This window comes from Ovis aries, chromosome 7, assembly GCF_016772045.2.
Source record: "Ovis aries strain OAR_USU_Benz2616 breed Rambouillet chromosome 7, ARS-UI_Ramb_v3.0, whole genome shotgun sequence".
Lineage (NCBI taxonomy): Eukaryota > Metazoa > Chordata > Mammalia > Artiodactyla > Bovidae > Ovis > Ovis aries.
The window spans coordinates 70,486,141-70,506,402 of record NC_056060.1 but is presented as its reverse complement, the minus strand read 5'-3'; positions in this window follow the sequence as shown (position 1 = coordinate 70,506,402).

Below are 20,262 nucleotides of genomic sequence, written 5' to 3'. Positions count from 1 at the left end.
AGGCAAAGCCTTCCCACAGAGCCAGTGAGCCAGAACCCCTGTGGCATCACCATTGAGGCTGTAGGGAGCCTACACTTGCTTTGCCACCACTACTGGCACCAGGCCTGGACACAAGACACTGGACATCAGACACCATGCTGGCACCACTGCCCCAGCAGCTCCTGGAAACTGAATGTTGCTGGTGCAACCAGAAGGAGTTTTGTTCTCGCCCAGGTTCTCAGCATGACAAGCAAGTGACATGGGTCATCACATCTGAGTGCCCCAGCCTAGGGGCTGGCGGTGAGAGTATCTGGTGTTTGTACCTTCCATAGAGAGATGAGCCCTGTCTGCCACCAGGATTTTAAAGGTGAGTCCACTCACTGCCAATTTTATGGGCAAGAATTAGCACCTTAGTCTTATTTTAATTTTGTTTGCTAGAGAGGATGGACATTTTGGATCAAACTTTGGTAGTCTGTGATATCTTTTTCATTAACTGCCTAATCATATCCTTTGATGACTTCAATTGGAGCATAAAAGTAAAAGTGAAAGTGTTAGTCTTGTCCAACTCTTTGGGACCCCACGGGCTAAAACCCACCAGTCTCCTCTCCGCTGCTACAGAATGTTGAGATAAATGTTTATTGTCTCCTCTGTCCATGGAATTCTCCAGGCAAGAATATTGGAGTGAATAGCCATTCCCTCCTCCAGGGATCAAACCTGGGTTTCCTGCATTGCAGGCAGCTTCTTTAACGTCTGAGCCACCAGGGAAAAAATATCCTTTTTGTGAGCATTTCTTTAACATACTGTCAAACTCTTTGACAGTCATATATGTTTCATCTTTTTCCCAATTTGACCTTTAACTTCATTTAGGACTTTTTAATTTTAGCTTTCAGAAGTTTACCTATTCTATAAAGTTAGGTATATAACCCTTTCCCATTATATTTTCTTACTTTACATTCAAACTTACACCTTCCCTAATCAGGGGTCAGATAAACATTCATCTACATTTTCTAGCTAATCCAAAAAAATATGATTTCTAAATCTTCAGGTGAATTGGTTAAGTTGCAGAAAGGAGATCTACATCTTAGAATGTGTTTCCACTAGAATCCTAGAATGTGAATCCACCAAAATTCAGTAGAGGCAACACAGGGAGGATGTCTTGTCTCTTTTGCTGCTCCTGGTGGCAAGTCAAAACCGCCTGCAGAAACCTCACACCAGAAGTAGGTTGATCAGTTAACAGTGCATTCTACTATGACTATACTTTAGTCAACTTAAGTGTTGCAAGAAAGTGAAAAAATAAGTTACTTCTTACTCAGAGTAGTTTTTTTATTTTTTTTAAGGCATACTACCATATAACTGACATTTGAGTCTCCATGGCAAAAACTCCCTTTACTCTCAGGAGATGGGTGGGTGACCCTCAGGATGGTGGGGCAGATATAGTCAAATATTAAAGAGGGTTTGGAGAACACTAATGTTGCCAGAGAAAGAAAGGCAAATACTCAAATATTATTTTGCACAGACCTGGAAGAGGTTGCTTCTGAATTTTGCCCATGTTTTTGGTGGTGGTGTAAGAGTTGGTAACATGCTGAGTGTGAAGGTGGGGAAATAGGGGAAAATGCAGCCCACAGCCCTCCAGAGGGGCAGCAAGAGGAGTGAAAAATCCGCAGGAACAGTTGCATCTTAGGAGTGATGGGAAAGGGGCACAAGAACAACTTCATAAGATCCATTTCAAGAGTGGTATGGGCATAACCGTTTTAATCACTCCCTTTTCACCCCATCAGTGAGGGAGGGATTCCCACCCTGGGATTATGCAGATGGCTGAACACCTGACACTCCACACTGTACAGATGAGATCAACCACAGTTTATTAGTCATTTACAGCAAGTCCCCTACATACAGACGAGTTCTGTTACAAGCATGCATTTGTAAATCCAAAGCATTTGTAAGTCCAACAACGATACCCTCGGTGTCCAAATAACACTGGCTATATACTACCATATTATAATAGGTTCATAATACTTTTCACACAAATAATACATTAAAAAACACAAAAAATAAAACATTTGTAGTCTTATAGTACAGTATCTTGAAAAGTATAGTAGTACAGTATAGCAGCTGACATACAGGGGCTGGCATTGAATGAACAGGCATGAAGAGTTACTGACTGGAGGATGGATAGGAGGTGAGCGATGGTAGAGTCGAAGGATGTTTAGCAATAGGAGACAGGGCAAGCTGCAATTTCACTCACTCCTGCTGTGATCGGACATGTGAACACACGTTGGCATCTTTGATAAAAGTTTGCAACTTGAAGGTGCGTATGGAGGGGACTTACTGTATCCTGAAAGCCTGGGGGAGGAGAACACTGCTTGCCATGTAGGGCCACATGGGGATTGCACTTGAGGACAGAGTGAACACAGCCACAGAGTGTCAGGTTGAGAAACAGGCTTTGTGGTATCAAGTGGGTGTGGTGCCTCTGGATTCCCTCGGGAAGATGTGATTGGCTTGTTTGGATAATTCTGTGAGCTGGCAGGGAACTGAAACCTGCTACTCAGGGATAACCATGCACTGTGCTTGGTCCCTTTGATAAGCAGTGTTGTTTGGCTAGGTGACCTTGTCCCCAAGATTAGCATAGGGAGGGGAACTTGTAGTTAGGCTATCTGAGAACCCCTGGATTTTACAAGATATCAAGGCAGTATACAATATTGAGCCTTAATTTCAAGCCTTACACCACAATAGCACTCCAGGACATTAGTTGATGGTGGGCTTCAGTGGTTAGAAGGAGAGAAAATTCCAAGATACTTGAGTCCTGGACAGAAGTCAATTTATACCTTCAGAAATCAGGGGTCTCAAGACAAAATGGCAGAGGCAAGACAGATTATTAAGACAATTTGGGAGAGGGGTAGAGTGTGGACAAAATGGGTGAAGGTGATTAAAATGTACAAACTGCTAGTCACTTCAAGTCTTAGGGATGTAACGTACTGCATGGTGACTATAGTTAATAGAACTGTATTGCATATTTGAAAGTTACTAAAAGAGCTAAGGGTTGGACTGTGAAGAAGGCTGAGCGCCGAAGAATTGATGCTTTTGAACTGTGGTGTTGGAGAAGACTCTTGAGAGTCCCTTGGACTGCAAGGAGATCCAACCAGTCCATTCTGAAGGAGATCAACCCTGGGATTTCTTTGGAAGGAATGATGCTGAAGCTCCAGTACTTTGGCCACCTCATGCGAAGAGTTGACTCACTGGAAAAGACTCTGATGCTGGGAGGGATTGGGGGCAGGAGGAGAAGGGGACGACAGAGGATGAGATGGCTGGATGGCATCACGGACTCGATGGACGTGAGTCTGAGTGAACTCCGGGAGTTGGTGATGGACAGGGAGGCCTGCTGTGCTGTGATTCATGGGGTTGCAAAGAGTCGGACATGACTGAGCGACTGAACTGAACTGAACTGAAAAGAGCTGATCTCACAAGTTCTCATAAAAAGGAAAAGAATTTTAACTATGTATAGTATGTAGGCAATGGCACCCCACTCCAGTACTCTTGCCTGGAAAATCCCATGGGTGGAGGAGCCTGGTAGACTGCAGTCCATGGGGTCGCTAAGAGTCGGACACGACTGAGTGACTTCCCTTTCCCTTTTCACTTTCATGCATTGGAGAAGGAAATGGCAACCCACTCCAGTGTTCTTGCCTGGAGAATCCCAGGGATGGTGGAGCCTGGGGGGCTGCGGTCTATGGGATCGCACAGAGTCAGACACGACTGAAGCGACTTAGCAGCAACAGCAGCAGCAGCAGTATGTAGGCATAGCTGGATGGATGGATAAGTGTAAACTTCAGATATTCCTTGACTTACTAGGGGTTATGTCCCAATACATCCACCATACATTGAAAATATCACAAGTCAAAAAATGCGTTTAATACACCTAACCTAAGAAACACCATAACTTAGGCTAGCCTAACTTAAATGTACTCAGAACACTTAGCTTATAGTTGGGCAAAATCATCTAACACAAAGCCTGTTTCATAACAGAGTGTTAGCTATCTCATGTAATTTATTGAATACAGAAAACAGAATGGTTGCAGGGTATACAATAGTTGTAGGCTGGTGGGTCATTTACCTGCATGGTCACACGGCTGATTGGGAACTGAGGCTCAATGCCGCTGCCCAGCATCGAGATCGTACTGCCTATCAGTAGCCCAGGAAAAGATCAAAGTTCAAAGCACAGTTTCTACTGAGTTTGTAATACTTTCTCACCATTGTAAAGTCAAAAAATTGGAAGTTGAACTATCATAACTCAGAGACTGTCTGTAGACTTCGTGTGACGATCATTTTGAATCCGTTTACCTCAGATTGGGACCTGCACCCACATGGCTGGGGCTCGAACCCAGTCAAAACCCAGTTTGGGACTTAAACCCACATGGCTGGGACTCAAACCCAGCCAAAACTCTGCTTGGGACTTGAACCCAGGTGGCTAGGACTTGAACACAACCAAAACTCTGCCTGGGACTTGAACGCACGTGGCTGGGACTTGAACCCAGCCAAAACCCACAGTACCTGGTTTCAGGACCTAATGAAGCTCAGGTTCTTGATGTCTCATGGCAGAAAGAATTCAGTGATAGGTAAGAAGTAGACTTATTCAGATAGAGAAAGAAGCACACTCCCAGACAGAGTGTGGGCCATCGCAGAGGGCACACGCAGCCTCGAAACTTGGTGTGGTTAGTTTTTATAGGCTGAGTAATTTCATATGCTAATGAGTGGGAGCATTATTCCAACTATTTTTGGGAAGGGGTGGAGATTTCCTGGATTTAGGCCACTTCTAACAATGCCTTGGAACTGTCATGGGCTTCCCTAGTGGCTCAGCTGGTAAAGAATCTGCCTGCAATGCAGGAGACCTGGGTTCGATCCCTGGGTTGGGAAGATCCCCTGGAGAAGGGAACGGCTACCCACTCCAGTATTCTGGCCTGGAGAATCCCACGGACTGAATAGTACATGGAGGTCGCAAAGGGTCGGACACGACTGAGCCGCTTTCACTTTGGAACTGTCGTGGCACCCTTGGGTGCGTCATTTCACGTGTTGATTGAGGATTAAGGCCTAGTCTTGTCTGTCATCTTGGTCCCATTTGATTCTAATTGCTTTATGTTGTGTCCTTGGGTGTGCCCATCCTTCAAAAGTTGCACCCTGCCCCTTTCCCTCCTGTTACAATTTCACAATATATGCAAATATTAAATCATTAGGTTGTATTCCTGAAACAAATGTAATGTCGTATGTCAATTAAAAAACAAGAGAAGAAAGGGGAAAAAGTGGGTTTGGAGTCAGATGATTAAGATGCATCCCACCCAGGGTAGCAGTCAGGAGGCTGCTTATGGCCCCAAACACCCACACCCAGTGAATTGAGTAGTGGAGACAGTGTCTGTCTGCAACTTAACCTGCCTTCTACAAAAAGTAGTCACCAATGTACATGCTGCACTGTGAGGAAAGAGGAAGAGAAAATTAATCCCATCAGCCTGGTCTCTAGAGACCCACATATCCTGTCACCTAGGTGATGGCTTCAATAGAAAGCAAACAGAGAAATTTCTGGGGGCTTCCCAGGGATGTTGTGTCATAGTTTGACGTAAGGTGCTGGGTGGTACTTTCCAAGGCAGCTCTGTCGTAGACACATAGCTAGCAGCATAAAGCACAAGGTACCACATTATTCAATATTTCATCAAGTATTTGATGAGCCCCTACCACATACCCAGAATTCCATATAGGACAGAATCCCTTTCCTCAAAGGAGTTCCTAATCTTCTTGGGAAAGTAGCATAATTTTACACAAAAAAGAAACTTCAAGCATGTAAATATTTTCCAAGATAAAGCACATGGAAAATATAGTATATTTTTCTTATAATTACAATAGGCCCTTTGTATTGCCAGCTCCATATTCACAGACTTAACAAACCACAAGTTGAAAACAATCAGAAATAAAAATTCCAAAAAGTTTTGAAAAGTGACACTTGAATTTTCCATACACTGGCAACTATTTACATGGTATACATTGTATTTACAACTATGTTTACATAGCATTTATATTGTATTTAGAACTATTTACACAGTATTTATGCTCAGTCGTGTCCGACTCTTTGCGACCCTATAGACTGTAACCTACCAGGCTTCTCTGTCCATGGGATTTTCCAGGCAAGAGTACTGGAGTGGGTTGCCTTTTCCTCCTCCAGGTTATCTTCCCGACCCAGGGATCGAACTCAGGTCTCCCGCATTGCAGGCAGACGTTTTACCCTCTGAGCCACCAGGGAAGCCCCTATAGTATATTAAGTATTATAAATAAACTAGATATTTAAAGTATACAGGATGATATTTATAGGTTATTTGCAGATATTATGTCAGTTTATATAAAGGACTTGAGCATTCACAGATTTTAGTATCCACAGAGGTCCTGAAATCAAAGCTTTAAGAATGCCAAAGGACAACTGTATATTGCTTACATTCTACACTGTAAATAACTTATACAAGGCACATATCATTGGGGCAAGACACTTTCTTGACCTACAAGCTGAATCTCTCGTGTACCCACAACCAATCCAGGCTAAAATTTCCTGTTGCTTTAACATGTGTGCATTTTAGTTCAAGCACATACAGGCACAGTTAGGCCCGGCACAGTACTGAAGTCTTCTCACTCAGTTCTCACCTTTGTTCTGCCTAGACTGCTTGACAGTTCCTAAGCCTGGGCTGTTCAGTCTTTCTAGTCTATCAGCCAAACTTGCTTGGCCATTCTCCTTGATCTCTCCCACCTCCACCCCAACACCCTTCAGAGACACCTGGGGGCAACCATTAGAGGAATAAATTTACTCTGGGTCATTTGGAGGATACTGCAGTTAAATCTACAAGGTCTAATCCATTTGGGGACTTTCCGCATATAACTTTTCCAACTCCAGACAAACTCCTGTCCAGGGGTACAGTTTGGGTAGGTTTCTGTCCTTGTCATCCACAGAATATCCTCACATCAATGTTAGCCCCAGAGTGCTCTGCTGTAACTCCAGGTTGGACTTGGTCCCTAGATCAGTGGTAGACAGTCTCCAGTCGGGGTTTTAACTATACAAGCCCAGTTCCTGTCCCTGCAATTGCTGATTAAGGAGTCTGAGGCAGGTCCAGTGAAATCTCTATGTGTCAGAGTTGAGATGAAGCACAGGCATCCACTTAATATAAAGAGAAACTTCAATTATAACTGATCAATAATGTAATCCTTTCTGTGAACTCATTGTTACTGGAAGTTTTCCAGCAGAGGCCAAATTTCTGAACAGTTACTCTTCTTCCTTCATCATAAAACATATTTCCTCATTAATCTGCACACATGTCCTATGGGACAGATGTCATTATTATTCTCATCTTGCAAATAAGAGAAGTGAGATGCGGGGAGTATAAATGATTTGCCTAAGATCAAATAACCAGAAAAGATGAAGGCAGGACTAACCTAAGGATATCCTGATCTACTACTCCACGTGGCCTCAAATCTGAAGACGTGCACTGGCCCAGGAAGGTGGCTGACAGCCTAGGCCACTTGTCAGTTTATTCAGAGACCCTTAAGTCTAATTGGAGGTCAGAGAGTGAAGGGCTGGGGTCACCACAACCAGAGACCCACTGCTGCAGACTTTCTTTGCTAGACCTTCCTGCTTACCCTCAGGCCCTTCACCTCGTGGTAGTCATTGACAAAAGGATTGCTGTTGTTATTAAGGGCTTACTTACCATGTGCTTTGTGAACTGGTTTATGTGATGTCGCTTAATCATTACAACAATGCCAGCAGGAAGGTATTAGATCCACTTTACAAACGTAGAAACTGAGGCTGAACCCACAGTCACAGAGCAAAGCCATGAATCAAAGTCTGGTGTATGCACGTTCAAAGACGTGCCCTACAGACGGGTTGCCTCTGGGGGCAATGATGTTCTAAAGGGCAGGTAGGGTGGAAAGGAATCAGTTGCATCCTTGAGGTTTCCCACCATCTCCCTGTGTAGGTGAGAGGGTGTTTGCATGGTTAGCCCAAGGGAGCACCCTGAGGGCCATTTCAGCCCCGAAGATGACATATCATTGGGGCATCTCCAACCAGAATCGTTACCAGATATAAGAGCCTCCAGGATTCCTGGAACTCAACTGACTGAGGCTACAGCAGGCACAATGTACACCATGCTGAGATGGAAAGCAGTGTGCGGTGTGTGTGTATGTGTGTGTGTGTGTGTGTGTGTGTAGTCATGCACACGCACACACATACACACAATTGTACGGGGTACAAGATGTCAGGACACTGGGTTCTGGCCCTGCCCACCACTCTGTGTTTAAGTCCAGAGAGGAATTAAGGCTCTTTGAGGACCTGTTTTTACTCCACAGATGAAGCAGGACTCTGAGATCTTCTTAAGGGCCTTGAAATTAACACCCCTCTTCTCACCCTCCAGTAGCAAGCGCACTTTGGCAGCTAAGAACCCCTCAGGCCACATGCTTATCACCAATCCCTCTGTAGGTGGTGGAACCTCAGAGAGAGGGTCTGGGGTCTGCTGTGCTGGCGTGAAGGCCACAGGCTTATACTCCTGAGATGTTTAAAGGCCTCTCAGAACCATAGAGAAATCAAGACCTCAAAAGGGCACTGGGCTTCCCTTTTCCACTTGGTAGTACGGCCTAATCTACAGCATGAAGTGGAAAATTGTTTCTGTTTTTTGTACTTAAAATTGTACGTCGAGTCCTGAAGGGTGGTTTTTGCTGTCCTACTCGTGTGCTTCCTGATGCTGAACGTGGCATCTGTGTCGGTCATCCTCCGGCCACGCCTCCCCCAGGGACAAAACCTTCAGGAGCCAGGTGCGCTGGGAGGGAACACGTGGTGTCAGGCTTTATGGGCAGGCAGCTGTCTTTAGGACTGTGTTAGTTTGGCACATGGTTCTGGACTCAGACAGACTGAGTTTAAATCCTGATTCTGCCCCTGAGTCACTCTTGGGAAGGTCACTTGCGTCTCTGACCTTTGTTTCCTTTCCTGGAAAATGGGGCACTAATGCCTGCTGTGCAGCCTGGGACCTGGCAAACGCCCAAGGAGGAGGTGGTGTGATTTCAGCAGCACTGAGAGGAACCCTGGGGCCAAAACAAACCCTTCCCCAGCCAGCTTCTTGACATCGTCTGGCCTCTACCCACCTCCTCAGCCTCAACCAGGAAGAAGGCTCTCATGGTGCTTTCTTGAATAGCACCATGCTTTCTCCTCTTGCTCAATATCTGTCCCTGTGGCCCCTCTTTCTAGAATGTTGTTCTCCTCAAACCTCCTCCCCATTCGTCTGGTTAACACCTACCTCCAGGTGTCCTCAGTCATCCAGAAGAGAATCTTCTGGTTCAGCCATATCCTTGCTGGTGTGATTATTTTATTAATGTTTATCAGTGAATTACGTTAATTAACTATACAATAAATATAGGGGAGGCAAGCTAATTAAAGTGTATAAGTTTCATGAAGGTGATTATTTTATTCATCGGTGCCTGGCACATACTAGGCCTCAGTAGCCATTTGTTGAAAGAATGAATGAATAAGAGATACATTCATTTCACTTAAAGAAACATGTTTGCCATAGCGCTAGCACCCCCTGAAAATGTTAAGTTATTCTAAAGGCACAAAGTTGGGATAAAACACTTAGGGTGAAACAAAGTTAGACAGGTTCCTTCTATGTGGGCTTCTCAACACCTAATGTGGATTGTGAATTTCTAGGAGGAAGGTCAAAACCCATCAAGCAACGACGTTTATCACTTATGCCTCATTGGGAGTGAGTTTAATCAAAACCCGGCCCAGAAAAGAAAAAAAAAAAACCTTACCCAGAGAGTGAGTAATGGAAGCATAGAGATTATGGGCTCTGAAGGTAAGGAACTCTGCTTATCACCAGCCTGCCCCAGAGCCCCTGGACTCCTAGGAGCTAAATCAAGTCAAGTCTCATATAACTGAATCAGGTGAGCTGTTCACTTCTCACCCACAAATCCCCCAACAGCAGAATCTTGGCCCAGTAAATGTCAACCTGGACCCTAATTCTCTTTACTACTATTCTTACCAAGAGACGTCTTACATCAGCGATGAAGGGATTTTATCTGTTTGTCATCTTTAATAAAAAGTGACGCTGGCAATGGTGTAAGGTTGATGTGTCCTAAAGAAACAGACCTGGTCTCTGTCTGGTTTTGTTTTCTTTTATTGCTTTTGAAATCCAGCATTCCTCTTCTTGTTGCTGGCTACAGGGCAATACGGTTTTGCTCAAGTGGAATATCTATTTGGAGATGATTGAAAAAACAAAACTGGCTAAAAGAAGGGTCAGGTCAGACTAGCGGTAATTACAATAGGAACAAAAGGGTGACACATAACCGGCTGGGTATCCAAAAACTGGTTGTTTTCTGTATTTCAAATACTGGCTTCTGAGAAGCTGTGTGTGAATGTGAGCATGGGGCAACACCTGAGATCTCACAATCAATGCAGCGTGTAAATGAGGTTAGACAGAATGGAGCTGAAATGCTGGCTCTGATCCCTGGTGCTTCCAAGATGTCCCCACAGTATCAGGGAGAGTGTTCACAGATAGCACAAAACTGATAAGTAGGAAGAGTTTGTCCTCAGGCCCTCTTTTCCACATTCATCTGGGGAACTCAGCCTACCCCTTCACTAAATAGGTGGGAGCTGTTTCCCACCTCAGCCTGCCTTAGCAGCTAACTTCTTTCCATCCCCTTCATTCAAGGTCCTGACTGCTTTTAAAACTAGTGGTTAGAACATGTGACTTTCTCCTCCGTGAAATATTTGGATTTTAACAAGAATCTTTTGGCTGAAACCAGGCGAGTCACTCTAGTGGCGAGTCAGGCAACAGAATAGATGCTTCACGGCAGACTGCTTCAGTCCCCCTCAGGCCCTACCCAGAGGCAGCTGTCTGCTCTGGCTCGTAGAACTGGCTCAGCTTCAGCTCTTTGCTGTGCCGTAAAGGTAGGTTAAAGGGCGACGGGGCACCAAAGGCAACGAGAATAGAAAATAGCACATGGAGATGGTATTTCGTCCATGGATTGGGGATTTCTATCCTAAGCAGCCAGAATTTTTCCAATAGAGTTTTATACAATAAAATAAATGTGTTCTACACTTTTAGTGTTTAAATAAACATAGAGGATTTATTTCCAGCCATAATGTAAATTGGTGATGTGGAAAGTTACGAAAAGAGAAGGCATGCCAAGCCTTCAGACCTCCTGGTTTCTGTCACTGCTCTGTGTACTTAAACAACACCGATTTCTACATAAATAACTGACTTCTTATACAATATTTGTAAGATGCTTTTCTCTAAGAATTTTCCCCTTTCTCAAAAGGTACTGTTAATATGAACTGAAGTTTATGGAGACTAACATGAGTAAACTAAGGGCAAAGTGTAGTGTATGTATAGATTTATTTCATTTTTTCCCCATTGAAGCTCTTGATTTCCTAGATTTGTGCTTAAAACTACAATAGAACACTGTGACCCAAGATATCGCTTCCTAAAATATCCCCTGAAGTAGTAGACTTCTAATCATTTTTGACTTTGACCTGTAGTAATAAATCTATTTTACTTTATGATCCCCGCCCAACACACCTGAAATCAAAGTTTCAAAAAACAAAGCTTATTCTTGTTACATGCTGTGTACTTTAGTATTTTCTATTGTGTTCACTTCTATTTATTTTACTTTCTTATTTTTCTTAAAAAAATTTGGCATTACTAACCTCAGGCAACTTGGCACCCACAGTTTCAAAAACACTGCCTTAGAGAAACTCTGTAACATATATAAAAACATTCATAGCAACATGGTTAGAAAAAGCAAAAAAGAAAACAAGTGGGAAAGTGCATATGGCAAATAATCAACACTGTGTATAGAGCACTGGCAGGGGTTGATATTAGGAAAGGGCTTTCTGAGGAAACGACATTTAAATTCAGACTAGAAGACAAAGCTTGGCAGAGTATCGTACACTGAGAAGGCCTTGAATAAGCAAAGAACTTGGCACCCTCAAAGAATGGAGGAAGGCTAATGTGGTTGGGTCAAGGAGAGAGACATCTGATGAGATTGGGATGATAGGTTGGAGATAAATTATGCAACGTTTCAAAGGCAATTTTAAAGATAGTGGACTTTTATCCAAGAGCAATGGGTAGCAACAGAAGCATTTAAACTGGGAAATGGCATGCTCAAGTTATATTTACAACCATTGCCCTGGTTCTTTAGTGAAGAACGGGTCAGAAAGTGGGTAGAGGAAAATCAGTTAAGAAGCTATTGCAAAAGCCTTTGGTGGTTTGGACTGCGGTTAGAGTGGAAGCAGACAGAAGTAGATTGATACAGGGAATGTTTTAGAGGTATAGTCTACAGGACTTAGGGATACCTTATTTGGGATTTAAGTTGAGGTTGAAGGAGGGAGATGAGATGGAAGATAAGGGCTATGTCAAGGATGAGCCACCCACTGTTCTAGCAAGAACATCTGAGTAGATGAAGGTGAAACTTACTGATATAGAAGACCAAAGGGGGAGCACATCTGAGTGAGTCAAAACGAAGAATTTCGTTTTGTAAATCTTAAGTCTGAGATGCTTGTGAGCTGTCCAAATAGAAAAATCAAGTTAGTAATTATCTGTGCAAAGCTAGAGCTCAGCAAGCAGATCAGACTGGACATATACATTTGAGAGTTAGCAGCCTATACAGTCGAGATCATTCTGGGATGATACAGCAGAACACAAGAAGAGAGCCCAGGATGGAACCATGAGGAGCCCTGATATTCAGAACCAGCTTGAGAAGGAGGAATCAGGAGTCTGTGGAACCATGGCCACAGATAATAAACCAGAGTATGTGGTCTCACAGGAGACAAAGAGAATGACTTAAGAACTGGTTGGTAATCAACAGTGTCAAATGTTGCTAAGAAGTTAGAGATGATGAAACTGAGAAGCATCTGTTAGATTTAGTAACACAAACGTCACAGTGACCTTATCAAGAGCTGTTTTTTCTAGGCTGGTGGGGTAGAAGAAAGAAAGGAAAGGAAGTAGAGATAGTGGGTGTAGACAACTCCTGTGAACTTTGGCTGGGAAGAAGAGAAGAGCAATGGGAATGCTGGCAGAGAAGAATGTATAATCAAGGGAGGTATTTTTGTTGGTTGGTTGATTGAGGTGTAAGAGGATGTTTGAATGCTCTTTGGAAGGCCTGGGTGGAGAATAAGAAACTAAAGATGCAAAACAGAGGAAGAAACCACAGCAACATCCTCAGGTGGAAAGCAAACATGGGTGGCTGAATAGCTTTGGATCAGAGGAGGGATATCCTTCTCCATTGTGGCAAAAGGAAAGAGAGAGTGTGTGTGGGTTCAAGAAATTCTGTGGAATTGATGGTGGGCAGTTACTGTCTGATGAATGCAAAGTGAGTCAGTTTTGCATGGTTTGGCTGCAAGAAATAGAATACCCAACCCAAAGCAGGCCAAGAAATGCAAAGGTTTCTTTTTCTCCCTTAATATAAAGTCCAGTACCGAGCAGTTTAATTGCTACAATTGTTAGAATTGAATATCATCATCTGAAATGATGCAGCCAGCTTTCTACCCTAGGCTGCATTTATTGAACTTATTGTCCTACACATGCATATAGTTAGAAATGCTTCTTTTCAGAGTACAGTTGAATGTACTTTATGAATAGTTACAGAAAGTGAAAGAGAAAGAGGGGTGGAAGATAGAGGGCTCTTGTAAATTCAGTCTTACAAAAGAATCATTAATGACTGTTGCTAACATGGCTGCCAAGGAGGCAGTGCAATGTTGCAGCATTAGTTGTTAGGTACATAGTAGAATCAGCTGCAAAGCCCTGTGGGGACAGTTCAACCCACGGAAGAGGATGGTAGGTATAAATAAATTAGCAAGAAGTGTTTGTTGCTGGCAGCCAGTAAGAGATGATCATTTAAGGAAAAATGAATATGGATTTAAAATATCCAATAATCTGTACAATTTTTTTCCTACCAGTCTGAATAAAAAAAAACAACACACATTAACTTTGATCCACATTCCTTTTACTCTAAGCCGTATTGTTTACCTGTGGGAGGTCAGCATGGAACTTGTCACCTCTTCCTCCTTGAAATCCAACAAAAGATGCCACTGAGACACAATCATAGACACAGATTAAGGAAAGTATTCATCTGACACTTTCTTACTGGTGTGAATGGTGAAGATTCAGAGACTAGCTCTGATGAAGCTTGGTGTCTGCTAGCATGCTCTTTGCAGTCTTGACTACACAGATTCCAAGACATGAATACTGGAGCTTTGTCATTGAATGATATGGAAGAAATACTGAAGATGGTATACCTTATTTTGTCCATGGCAAGGCTCAGGATTTCTGCCTTGGAATTCATATAGTCATGTCAATATAGGCCAAATGCCCCATTTCTAAAACGATGCTTCATTCTCTTGAAACATATACTTTACCATATGTAAAATAGATAGCCCATGGAAATTTGCTCTATGATGCAGGGAGCTCAAACCCAGTGCTCCATAACAACCTAGAGGGGTGAGATGGGATGGGAGGTGGAAGGGAGGTTCAAGAGGGAACATATATATAACTATGGCTGATTCATGTTGATGTATGGCAGAAACCAACACATAATTGTAAAGCAAAGTATCCTCCAGTTTAAAAAAAAAACGAAACATCATGTTGAAGGATAAATATTTTGCTGTTTCTAGAGACTAGTGCTATAGATAATTAAAGTTTTGATAATTTTGCCTCTTTTATGACTATTCAAAGTAAAATGAATGAAGCAACATAAAAAAAATAAAACTATGCTTCACTCAATGGAAATATGTTATAAAGATATGAACCCCTATTATGAGTTTATGGTGCCTTAATTAAGGAAAGCTTCTCTGATATCAAGATTTTGAAATATCCCTTGATTAAGCATATCAGAGCTTGTATCACTATATAATTTCCCATTTTTTAAAGGTGAAATGTATTAATTTCTTCTGAAAAATTAAGGAAGGGTAATCGTGAGACTAATCTTTCCCATTCTGTTGTTTTCCTCTATTTCTTTGCATTGATCTCTGAAGAAGGCTTTCTTATCTCTTCTTGCTATTCCTTGGAACTCTGCATTCAGATGCTTATATCTTTCCTTTTCTCTTTTGCTTTTCACTTCTCTTCTTTTCACAGCTATTTGTAAGGCCTCCCCAGACAGCCATTTTGCTTTTTTTGCATTTCTTTTCCATGGGGATGGTCTTGATCCCTGTCTCCTGTACAATGTCATGAACCTCAGTCCATAGTTCATCAAGCACTCTATCTATCAGATCTAGGCCCTTAAATCTATTTCTCACTTCCACCGTATAATCATAGGGGATTTGATTTAGGTCATACCTGAATGGTCTAGCAGTTTTCCTACTTTCTTCAATTTAAGTCTGAATTTGGTAGTAAGGAGTTCATGATCTAAGCCACAGTCAGCTCTCGGTCTTGTTTTTGCTGACTGTATAGAGCTTCTCCATCTTTGGCTGCAAAGAATATAATCAATCTGATTTTGGTGTTGACCATCTGGTGATGTCCCTCTTCTCTTGTGATGTTGGAAGAGGGTGTTTGCTATGACCAGTGCGTTCTCTTGGCAAAACTCTATTAGTCTTTGCCCTGCTTCATTCTGTATTCCAAGGCCAAATTTGCCTGTTACTCCAGGTGTTTCTTGACTTCCTACTTTTGCATTCCAGTCCTCTATAATGAAAAGGACATCTTTTTTGAGTGTTAGTTCTAAAAGGTCTTGTAGGTCTTCATAGAACTGTTCAACTTCAGCTTCTTCAGCATTACTGGTTGGGGCATAGGCTTGGATTACTGTGATATTGAATTTCCCTTAGAAATGAACAGAGATCATTCTGTCGTTTTTGAGATTGCATCCAAGTACTGCATTTCGGATTCTTTTGTTGACCATGATGGCTTCTCCATTTCTTCTAAGGGATTCCTGCCTGCAGTAGTAGATATAATGGTCATCTGAGTTAAATTTACCCATTCCAGTCCATTTTAGTTCACTGATTCCTAGAATGTTGACGTTCACTCTTGCCATCTCCTGTTTGACCACTTCCAATTTGCTTTGATCCATGGACTTGACATTCCAGGTTCCTATGCAATATTGCTCTTTACAGCATTGGACCTTGCTTCTATCACCAGTCACATGCACAGCTGGGTATTGTTTTTGCTTTGGCTCCATCCCTTCATTCTTTCTGGAGCTATTTCTCCACTGATCTCCAGTAGCATATTGGGCACCTACTGACCCGGGAAGTTCCCCTTTTAGTATCCTATCATTTTGCCTTTTCATACTGTTCATGGGGTTCTCAAGGCAAGAATACTGAAGTGGCTTGCCATTCCCTTCTCCAGTGGACCACATTCTGTCAGACCTCTCCACCATGACCTGCCCGTCTTGGGTGGCCCCACATGGCATGGCTTAATTTCACTGAGTTAGACAAGGCTGCGGTCCATGTGATTACATTGACTAGTCTTCTGTGATTATGGTTTCATTGTGTCTGCCCTCTAATACCCTCTCACAACACCTACTTTCTTACTTGGGTTTCTCTTACCTTGGACGTGCAGTATCTCTTCATGGCTGCTCCAGCAAAGCACAGCCGCTGCTCCTTACCTTGGACGAGGGACATCTCCTCACCACCGCCCCTCCTGACCTTGAATGTGGAATAGCTCCTCTCGGCCCTTGTGCGCCCACGCAGCCTCTGCTCCTTGGACGTGAGGTTGCTCCTCTAGGCCACGGCCCCTGACCTTGGGGGCTGTGTTCAGTAAGTCTTAATCCAATTTTCTGTTGATGGGCAGGGCTGTGTTCCCTCCCTGTTGCTTGACCTGAAGCCAAACTATGGTGGAGGTAATGAAGATAATGGGGACCTCCTTCAAAAGGTCCCATGCATGCACAGACTGGTTCCAAACAGGAAAAGGAGTACGTCAAGGCTGTATATTGTCACACTGCTTATTTAACTTATATGCAGAGTACATCATGATAAGCGCTGGGCTGGAAGAAGCACAGGCTGGAAGCAAGATTGCCGGGAGAAACATCAATAACCTCAGATATGCAGATGACACCACCCTTAGGGCAGAAAGTGAAGAGGAACTAAAAAGCCTCTTGATGAAAGTGAAAGAGGAGAGTGAAAAAGTTGGCTTAAAGCTCAACATTCAGAAAACGAAGATCATAGCATCCGGTCCCATCACTTCATGGGAAATAGATGGGGAAACAGTGTCAGACTTTATTATTTTGGGCTCCAAAATCACTGCAGATGTTGACTGCAGCCATGAAATTAAAAGATGCTTACTCCTTGGAAGGAAAGTTATGACCAACTTGCATGGCATATTCAAAAGCAGAGACATTACTTTGCCAATAAAGGTCCATCTAGTTAAAGCTATGGTTTTTCCATATGTATGGTTTTTCCAGTCATGTATGGATGTAAGAGTTGGACTGTGCAGAAGGGTGAGAGCCGAAGAATTGATGCTTTTGAACTGTGGTGCTGGAGAAGACTCTTGAGAGTCCCTTGGACTGCAAGGAGATCCAACAAGTCCATTCTAAAGGAGATCAGTCCTGGGTGTTTTTTGGAAGGAATGATGCTAAAGCTGAAACTCCAGTACTTTGGCCACCTCATGCAAAGAGTTGACTCATTGGAAAAGACCCTGATGCTGGGAGGGGTTGGGGGCAGGAGGAGAAGGGGATGACAGAGGATGAGATGGCTGGATGGCATCACTGACTTGATGGACATGAGTTTGAGTGAACTCTGGGAGTTGGTGATGGACAGGGAGGCCTGGTGTGCTGTGATTCATGGGATTGCAAAGAGTCGGACATGATTGAACAACTGAACTGAACTGAAGCATGAGATGGGAAGCAGGAACGGAGGACCAATAGAACATTTTTCAGGTGAATCAGTTCAGGAAAATTTACAAAAGGTAGTTCCAAATCTGTGATGATACTCCCTTGGAAAGTCTTTGTGTTCTCCTGCAAGTTCACATAATACTGGTTAAAAGCTATAGGCTTAGCCTAAATGTGATTCCCTGTCACTGAAATAAAATTGTAGGATTATGAACAATGGCAAACCTTCGATATTTACAATAGGTGGTTCTCTGGGAGTGAGGGGGAAGGAGTCAGATAAATTGTCAAGCCTTTTAGGTGGCTCAGCTGGTAAAGAATCTACCTGCAATGTGGGAGACCCGGGTTCAACCCCTGGGTTGGGAAGATCCCCTGGAGAAGGGAACAGCTACCGACTCCAGTATTCTGGCCTGGAGAATTCCATGGACTGTATAGTCCGTGGGGTCACAAAGAGTAGGACATGACTGAGCAACTTTCATTACTACTACTACCAGAAAACAAAGGTAAGATTGCCGCCATGTAGACTACCCCCTGAAATCTGTAGCTGAGACTTTATTGCAATACCAATCTGGACTGATTTCGTGATTCTTATGACACGACTGCAACCCCATGGACTGTGTAGTCTGCCAGGTTCCTCTGTCCATGACATGACTGAGCAATTAACACTAACTAATCATTCATCAACAAACATTTATTAAGCATCCAATTTGGACACAGACTACCTTAGCAACTTTGATCATTGTCTAAAAACTGTGATCATTGTCTATAAACAGAGCTCTATAAACTGTCATTGTGGGTCTGATCTGTAAAGATAATTTCTGGTATTCCTTAAGGTAAAAAGCACATTTTATTAATATTTGACATTGGATAAGGAGCAGGTGAATGATCACAAAAATGCTCTCAGAGGCAGTATAATATGGGTAAGAGCCTAGGCTTTGAAGTCAGATAGATTTAGATTCAAATGGACTTCAGGCAAGTCTAATCTCTATGCCCTTCAATTTCCTCATCTATAGATTGAAAATAATACCTATCTCAGAGCTGCTGAAATTCAGTGAGATAATATCCATACAGTATTTAACAAAAAGTGCTTATTAAATACCATGATGCCATGGAAAAATCATTATTAAAGTAGAAAGAGACAAGACTGATAGCACTCCATTACTCCTTCCTTGCTTTTACTGTCAAATTCAGAGATACTTTGAAGACAAAGCATGTAAAAATACACACATGCTCATACTCAAAAATTTGTGAATCCACAGGTCAAGTGGAGAGCCCTGCGAGCCAGTCAGGTTCACATAAGCTCTCTGACAAAAGGCTTTTTCCATTTTACTAAGGAATGAGCTGTTCAGAGCACCAGTGGTATAATTCAGTTGTCTAACAGAATCAGGGTTCTACTGGTGAAATGCTTTACCTGGGACTGAGAAAGCCACAGGTTTACAGTCAATAGTGTCAGAATTCTGCATTTTTTCAGCAGGTAGGTGCTTCAGTGTAAGATGTCCTGGCTTCCACCTGATAATGGTAACAGTGAGTGGAGGTTGTTATTTTCTATGGGTTAACTAGTACATTAACTCTCCCTTGAGCAGAGGCTTTACAACTTGCCCACACATTGGAATGGCCACGGAGCTGTTAAAAAGTTTGGATGCCAAGTCTCATCTCAAGACTTCCTGGCTTTACTGGTCTGGGATACAGCCTGGGCCTAAGGACGTTTTCAAGCTGCCCCAGTGATTCTAACAAGCAGCTAAGATAGAAAACCCCTGCTCTAAAGCCTAAGCTCCAGCTTAACTCACAGGGGAGTTATCTATATTGCATGCAGCAGATGGTGCCTGAACACACACACACACACACACACACACACACACACACACACACACACACTCACACACTCACTTCAATCACCTGCTATCCTGCAACCTCACTGAGAAGCCACTGTTTGTGGTTTTGGTTGGTGTTGGGTCAGGAGGGAGGTGGAGTGCAAAGCTGAGGGTTTCCATTTCATTGTTTAGCGTCCAAGGAGCAGAGCTCAAGGTGTTATCGCCCTCAGATTTTCTCTTGAGCTACAATTACAAAAGTGCCATGAGCAATAGCAGATGCTCTCAGCATGTGAAAAGCCATCAGAGTCTTTTCACAGGCTATGGTGAAGACAGGGCATATGGACTGTGAGGTCCAGATTAGTGGCAAGGGCTGGATAGAGGAGGTGCATGTTTGTTTAGGCCATGGAAGCCCTCTTGCCTTGCTCAGAGCTAGACACATTTCTTTCTGAGGTTTATAATGGGAAGCTGCTGATCCTCACTGGGGTAAATTGATTGCAAGAGTGCAGAATTCAGACAATTATGAATGTAGAAATCTTCTGGGGGGACTCAATAGAATACAGATTCCTGAGCCTTCCCCTCTTTTCGCATTCTGATTCATTAGCTCTGGGACAGGGTCAAAGAGTCTGCATTGTCACAGGTACAATAGGTGGGTTTTATA